This window comes from Nematolebias whitei, chromosome 23, assembly GCF_014905685.2.
Source record: "Nematolebias whitei isolate Nwh7 chromosome 23, NemWhi1, whole genome shotgun sequence".
Lineage (NCBI taxonomy): Eukaryota > Metazoa > Chordata > Actinopteri > Cyprinodontiformes > Rivulidae > Nematolebias > Nematolebias whitei.
The window spans coordinates 4680052-4688674 of record NC_056520.1 but is presented as its reverse complement, the minus strand read 5'-3'; positions in this window follow the sequence as shown (position 1 = coordinate 4688674).

Sequence of the window (8623 nt, the reverse complement as noted above, 5' to 3'; positions counted from 1 at the left end):
GGTGGGTAGAGGACGTCCTGAAGAGCTGTCCCAGTAATGCACGAACATACGCTGAAAGCGGCGCAGTGCGGCCGTGTGTACCACGTAACATGAAAAATGTGAGCATGGGACAGAAGGAGGTGAGGTGTTGCTTCCTCCTCAGAATTATGAGGAAGAGGATAAAACTCATCCAAGGTTATCACTCTCGATCTGAATGAGCTTGTGATGTTTTTCAGAGCAGGTTAAGACGCAGAACAGCTGAACTGCCATCAGCTTGAATTCTGAGACATGAGGAAGCAACAGAGAGAGCAAGCACTCGCTCTCTTTGCCGACGTCAGAGCTAACAGCAGGGCTGTTTTAATGAAAGAAATTTAAGTGAAACCTGATCTAAAGGCTCAGAAGGAGCTTTGATTAGAGCGTGCAGGACCATCATTAGGACTCACTGTGGAGCTAGTGGACGTGACTCCGGTCTGTGTCTCTGTCCACCTCCAGGAAACGCTTCATCAACGAGTGATTAAGAACTGTTCTGTCACCGAAGCCCTCGTGACAGGAAAAAGTAGCTGCAGCATAAGTTTAATTGTGCTGAACGCCAGATCTCTGTTCATCAGCTGCTGCAGAAAGGACAGCATGCCACCTAGTGGCCATGAGATGGCCTCCACGCCTTTCTCTGCGCACCAGTGCTGAAAAACGTTGGTTACGTACTGTAACCCCAGATTCTATGAGTATAGGCGTAGCCCTTTAAGGCTGTCGCTTGGTGGGTTTATCCCGTTATGCGTAGCATTAGCACTGAAAAATTTAGTCCACGCCCACCTGCTGTGTGGGCCCCACCCGGTCCGTATAAATTACGTTAAGAGCGGGAAATCTGCTCCCAAAATAGCTTTTTCTTCAGCCATTTAGGAGCCAGTGAGGCCCGACGCTTAAAGGGCTCGCTTATACTCATAGAATCTGGGGTTACAGTACGTAACCAACGTTCTATTTCGTATAGGCTTCGCCCTTTAAGGCCTTCGCTTAGTGGGTTAAGGGCGAAGCAGATGTGGTCCTCGCCTCACTGGGTCCATTCGAACACCGTATGAAGCAGAAGCTTGCCCAAAAAAACGTCTTGTCACTCAGCTCCCCATGTGCGTAATTACGCATCGCGTAATTATGTGAGCCATGCACAGACGCATGTTGTGTAACTATGCGTTCATGGCTGAACAGTATAGACAGATTAATAATAACAAATGACTGATTATTAATCAAATGAACTGATTGGTAACAGTAGTCATGAACTGATTAGTGACAATAGAACCAAAATAACAGACATAACTTGTGACTGATACACATCTCACACTGTGAAGCATGCAGACAGATGTGAGCTTAAACAGAGTTCCATGAAAACAACAATATTCATTCTGTTAGAGCACTAAGGACAGAATGTGTCATGGAACGGGCCGTCACATCACGTAGATAAGAGCGAATGAACGAGCAGGGTGTTGACCACGCGGCCGCAGTGCAAATGTCCTACATTGTCATACCATTATGCAAGGCAGTCGAAGATGCAATACCCCTGGTCGAGTGCGCCCTGAAGTTGACCGGAGGCTCTAAAAACTGATGCTCTGTAGGCTTCAGAAGGAGGCCTCACACAGCCAGTGAGACAAGCGCTGGGTGGATAACGGGCGACCTGCAGGTGCATCTCTATAATGCACAAGCAAATGTTGAGTTTGGCGCATTACAGCCGTGCGCGCTATGTAACACGTCAACGCCCGCACCGGACAGAGAAGATGGAAAGATGCTTCTTCTTCTGATCTGTGGGGGGGAGGGAAAAACCCCTCCAACGATATTGCTCTTGATTTAAAAGAGCTTGTGATGTTTTTAGGCATAAAAGCTGGGTTTGGTCTTAAATCAGCTGAACTACTGTCAGCCTGAATTCTGAGACATGACGGAGAGACAAAGAGGGCAAATAAATCACTCACCCTCTTAGCGGATGTTAAAGCCAACAGCAGGGCTGTTTTAAGAGACAAGAATTTAATTTGAACCTGATCCAGAGGCTCAAATGGAGCTTTGATCAGGGCTCGCAGGACCAGCGTTAAATCCCACTGTGGCACAAGTGGGCGTGAAACAGGCCTGCGTCTCTGTACACCTTTTAGAAACCGCTCCATCAGCGGGTGATTAAAAGCTGTTCTGTCTCCGAACCCTTCGTGGCAGGAAGAGATGGCTGCAGCGTACGTTTTAATCGTGCTGAAATGCCAACTTCCTGTCCATCAGCTGTGTAGAAAAGACAACACACCGCCTAATGGGCATGAGGTGGCCTCTACACCTTTCTCTGTACACCAGCGCTGAAAAAAACTGTCTACTTTGATGTGTACAGCACTGTGGTAGATGCAGCACGTGAATCCTGGATTGTGCGCACTACCTCCTGTGGGAGACCCATCCTCTCTAAGCGGAACCGCTCAGTGGCCGGACCCACAGGTGCTGGCCTATTTCTGGGTAACTCCTGATCGCTCCTCCTGGAGGAGAGCATCCTCCCTTCATGGCAGTTTCCACGGGCGCCCCGACAGCAGGCGTTGTAGGGCTGAGAACCATGGTGTGTTCACGCGCTCGGGTGCCACCAGGAGAGCTGTCAATCCCTCCTCCTGAACTCGGTTCAGGAACCGTAAAATCAGAGAAGGTGGAGGAAACGCGTGCAGAAGCGTTTTGAACCATGGACTGTGGGCAAATGCATCCATCCCCAGCAGTGGTTTGTCTCGCGGTCTCAAGGAAAACCATAGTTGACACTGAGCGTTCTCTCGTGTCGCAAACAGGTCCACAGCTGCTTTGCCAAATTTCTGCCGCGTCTGAGCCATTAGGTCTGGATGGAGAGTCCAGTCCCCGTGACATGGGCTGCCCCTGGACATCACATCTGCCCCTTTGTTCAGAACACCGGGTATGTAAACTGCTCTGATGGAGAGCAGATTTTGGTGAGCCCAACACAGTAGCTTTCGCGCAATGTATAATATCTGGGCTGAGCGCATACCCCCCTGCTGGTTTATGTACGCAGCAGTCACCTTGTTGTCTGTGCGAATCGATACATGTTGATTCTGTAGCGCGGGAGCAAAGTGCTGAATCACATTCAGCACCGTGAAACACTCCAAAAACATTCATGTGGGCTGATGTGTGATGGGGCCACAGCACCCCTACTGCTTGAGATAGGCATGTCCCCCCCCAGCCTGACATCGACGCGTCCGTGAAGACTGACACGTGTGACGTGGGTCTGCTGACGGAGGCTCCCTTCGACAGAACCAGGGTGTTTCCCCAGTTTTGGAGGTCTGCCCTCACGGAGGGAGGAACAGTGATCATCCGTCTGTTTTACTGGATCCACACGCAGACGCGCAAACCACCTCTGGCGGCGTCTCATGTGTAATAAACCCAGCGGGACCACTGTGTGATCTGATGGCATCATTCCTAACAGCTTCATGACAGGGACAGCTGTTACCATTCTGCCAGGTCTTACGTGGCGGAGCTGGTCTCTTAAATTGTCGATTCTCGTTTGTGATAAATGAGCCTTCATGGTGGTTGAATCTAACTCCACTCCCAGATAAACAATTGTCTGGGCCGGAAAAAACAAGCTTTTCTTCCAATTTATGGCAAAAACCCAGATTTGACAGGTGTGATGTCAACACCTGGGCCTACATCACTGCTTCCTGTCTGGAGCGTGACCGCCACAGCAGGTCGTCCAGGTAAAACAAAACTCTCATCTCTGCTCTGTCTAACAGATGCAGGGCTGTCTCCACACACTGAGAACGTACGAGGCACGAGGGAATACCCGACCGGCAGCCTGTTGTACTGATACTTCATCCCCTGAAAGGAGAAAAAAACGCAGGAATTTTCTGTGTTTTGGGATGATCAGTATGCGTTTCTCTGGATGTTGTTCAACAGCTGTCTGGTTGTCAACATGTGAAAACGGTCTGTCCATGATCGCCTTGTTGAAACTGACAGATCCAAAATCGGTCTCATCCCTCCGGTCCGTTTGGGAACCAGGAAGTAACGTGAGTAAAACCCTGTGTTTTCCTCTCCGTTGGGAACTCTGGAGATCACTTTTATCAGAAGCACTTGGACTTCTGCATTTAGGGATGAGATTTGGTCTGGTGATGACAGGACCATCTCTATAACTCCTCCGAACGGAGGGGGTCGGGTTGCAAACTGTAACTTGTAACCATTTGCATAACCCCCTGTCCATCCATCTGACCGGCGAGCATGTTTTAGCCACTCTACGTAACGTTCGTGGAGTGAACGTGCGTTTAAGTGATGCGTCATGTTTTGTACGGCTGTCACCAGTCCGCCCCTCAACCGCCGTCATGCGTCGCGGGAATGTTTTCTGCGTGACCCAAGGCGAGACTTCCTCAAAAAAGGCTCTGAACGCGCCCGTGCGCTGCGTTAGGATAGCGGACCAACCTTCATGTACAGGTGGGCCGGTGTGCTGAGGCGAAGCGTGTGACAACTGATGACGCCGTGGGGCTGCGCGTTCAACGTCGCTGTGCGAACGTTGAGAGGCGGAGGGCGTGACTTCATCTACACCGTGCTGTTGAAGTGAAGGCTGCGAGTCCCGCGGGAGCACATGTTTTCTCTGGAGGGACGCGCGCCACTCTCGCTGGAGGCGAGACTCGTCACCGGGTTCGTTCAGCTGTCTCACGCTTATGCTGCCGTGAGCTGCCGAGCGCAGAGACGCGATGGGTGACGGCTGCCCGCGTTTGCTTCGGTGAGGCGTGTGTTGCTCTTGTGAGAGCGAGGACCTCCACCCGACCCGGCCTGTGGTCCCACATTTATACCGATGTGAGCCGGTGAGCGCCGGGCAGCTGTATGTGTGCGCCATCATCAACGCAGCGCTGTTGGATGAAGACTGTTTTCATTGCATGAGTGCGCGTTTGACACCGCTTGGGTGAGGATCGTGCAGCTCGGATTGACAACGAGCTATTTCGCTTACCATTGTGTCGTGTGATCAACTCGTCATGTCTTGGAGCGGCGGTGAGTTTAAAAAACCTCTATTAAAGGACACCGGCTCATTATGTGTGGAGTATGTGTGCCAGCCGCTGTGAGTTCATCCGAGCTTACAGATTGGCTAAAAACAGACACTTCGATCATTGAATGATGATTTATTTCAACTTTTGTGTCACTTTTACACACACCCTCCGTAGACCGTCATTTTTTAAAACTTCTCCCCTTTGAGCTCTGCCATTTGTTTGCCCAGAGCGCTGTCTTGCAGGCGATCTCTGGGGAAACGCTGAACTGCAGGTTGCCGGGATGAAGAGGGCTGGACTCTGACGGGCAGGGCTGGTGGTGGAGCTGAGCAAGACGACGCCGCCATGGCCGGGATGAGCCGCGTGGCTTGATGAGGTGGCGCACGGCCTCTGGCACCTCCTCCGACTGCTTCGAGTTCGCCAGCATGGTTTTGAAGCTGCTCCCGAACAGCGCGTCCGCCGTGATGGGGCCCTCCATCAGGTCTTTGTGCAGTTTCTCCGGCAGCGAGGGGGAGTGACAGAGCTAGGTGGATGTTGAATCATCGTCATCCATGCTGCAATCCTGGACAGGCAAACCGTAGAAGAGGCACATATACTGAAGGATGACGTCGACTGCTTTACAGAGGGAGCTCTTGGTCTCCTAAGGCAGGTCTGCGGCCTCCAGCCCCCACATGCTATATGCTAGCAGCGCCACGTTGTTGTTAGCTGCAGCTGCCTGAAAAGCACATTGATGGGCTCGATTGGAGAGCGTGGTCACCGTCTGGTCATGTTTCCCAGGAGGGACGGGACGCTGCTCCAACCTGGACAGCTTCGCTCCGAAAGCCTCCGCGAGGCTTGGCTCAAGGGGGGTTACCGAGGGATAGCCCCGCTCGGTGAACCCCTCCACTCTGGTGATGGGTACGGACTGGGGACCGACTCCCCCAATCTACCAGGAAGGAACCGTCTGTGGCCTCGCTCATAGGACGTCCTGTTGGAACACGAGGCCATATGGATCAAGACGGTGGGCCGGAATGGAACCCAGTAAACAACCTTCCCGCCGGATCATCCGAACTGGCGGGAAAGGCGTGGGACGTAGAAAAAAAGGGGTCCCATCATGTCAGCCTCCTCCTAGGTTACGCCGGGCAACCCCTGAGGGCGCCGTCGACCGGGAGCGGTGTGATCGCCGATGCGAAACGAGGTGGGATGGGGTGAGCATTCACTCAGCCCCCCTCCACCGACACTACGCTCTCCAGGAGGGAATGAGCAGCGGGGGGGCTGCAGCTGAGCGCGCCTGTCCCGGAGGAACCATCCGATTCGCTCCGAGGGTCGGCGATAAGAGGAAAAAATTACAAGATGGCGTTGTCCAGCATGTAGTGACCTGTCACTGAGAAATATTCCTCGGCGCTTACCTTGAAATAAGACTGCTCGTCAGCTTCTCCTCGGGAGGAACTCACCGGACGACCGGAGGTCGACTGCCGGGCCAAGCATCCTTAACAAAGGTTGGACATCTACACAATTTTCCTTCTTGTTCTTCTGACAGTGCTATTTTAGCTCGCTGAAGAAAAAATGGGAGCCGATTTCCCGCTCTTAACGTAATTTATACGGACCGGGTGGGGCCCACACAGCAGGTGGGCGTGGACTAAATTTTTCAGTGCTAATGCTACGCATAACGGGATAAACCCACTAAGCGAAGGCCTTAAAGGGCGAAGCCTATACAAAATAGAACTGTCCACTTGATGTGTACAGCGTTGTGGTGGAAGCAGCTCGTGCGTCCTGAACGTACGCACCACATCCTGTGGGAGGCCCATCTTTTCTAATCGGATCTGTTCAGCGGACAGACCCAAAGATGCTGACCTATTGCTGGGTAACTCCTGATCGCTCTTCCTGCCTGGAGGAGAGCGCCCCCCCCCACAGCAGTTTCCACGGCCGACCCGATATCAGTCGCTGCAGATTTGGGAACCACGGAGTGCATATGCATTGGGGAGCTACGAGGATGACTGACGGTTCTTCCTCCCGGACACGGTCCAGGGTCCATGATATTGGCAGGACTGGAGGGAACGCATAAAGGAGCATTTTTGGCCACGGGCTGTGAGCGAAGGCGTACACTCCTAACAGTGGGTCGTCCAGTGGGCTCATTGAGAACCATAATTGACACTGGGCGTTCTCCCGTGTGGCGGACAGATCCACTGCTGCTCGGCCAAACTGCTCCACAAACCGAGAAATCAGCTCGGGATGGAGGCTCCAGTCTCTGTGGCGGGGACCGCCCCTCGACATGAGATCCGCTCGCCTGTTCAGGACGCTGGTAATGTACACTGCTCTGATGGAGAGAAGGTTTTTGTGTGTGCCCAACACAACAGCTGTTTCGCGATGCATAACAGTTGGGCTGAGCGCACGCCTCAGAGACGCCCAGGCATCGTATGACAGGCAGATGATGGACATAATTATTATGATAATGATCGTTTAATAATTTTACCTAATGGAAGGATCAAGTAAAGAGTATTGGCCCAAGCACTGAGCCCTGAGGAACTCCATGACTAACTTTGGTGCATGAAAAAGATTTATTATTTACATTTACAAACTGGACTCTATCAGATAGATATGATTTAAACCATTTTAGAGCTGTTCCTGTAATCCCAATGTCATATTCAAGCCTCTGTAGTAAAATATAGTAAAACAACAGAGTGTCTTCAGTCAGAGGCTTCTTCAGAGCTGCTGTTGGACAGACGCTACAAGAGATCCTTCCTGCCCACAGCCATCCTTGTTCACAGTCTTGTGACTTCTCGGATTGACTACTGCAGCTCCCTTCTTTATGGCCTCCCCAACAAATCTCTCCAGAAGCTGCAACTGGTCCAGAACTCAGCTGCCCGTGTCATCACTCAAACCTCCTCCTATAACCACATCACTCCAGTCCTGCAGCAGCTCCACTGGCTCCCGGTTAAATCACGCATCGTCTTCAAAATTCTTCTTCTCACTTTCAAAGCTCTCCACAACCTTGCCCCTCCGTACCTATCTGACCTCCTACACATCTCCGTCCCCTCTCGCTCTCTCAGATCCTCCTCTTCACTTCACCTCCATGTACCCTCTGCCCGCCTCTCCACCATGCGGAGCAGGGCCTTCACCTGCTCTGCTCCTCATCTCTGGAACTCTCTGCCCCCTGACTTAAGAAACACCACCTCTCTTTCTACATTCAAGACTGCTCTGAAAACACATCTCTTTAGACTCGCTTATCCTTAACTTTGCTCTATGTATTTTATATTCTTTATGTATTTTATATACTTTATGTATATTATATTCTTTATGTATTTTATATTCTTTATGTATTTTATATTCTTTATGTATTTTATATACTTTATGTATATTATATTCTTTATGTATTTTATATTCTTTATGTATATTATATTCTTTATGTATTTTATATTCTTTATGTATTTTATTCCTGTTGATCTTTGTTCTTACTGTAAAGTGTCCTTGGGTGTCCTGAAAAAAAAAAAAAAAAAAAATAAAAAAAAAAAATATATATATATATATATATTTTTTTTTTTTGTTATATACCTGGATGACTGAGAAAACAAACTTTGTGTTTTTGAAACCATTAGTGAAAAGGCCAGACTTCAGGGGTATCTGAGGCAGGCTTGAAACACAAGAGTCAGGGTGGCTTCTGGGTAATACCAGATGGCTAGGCCTCAGACTGA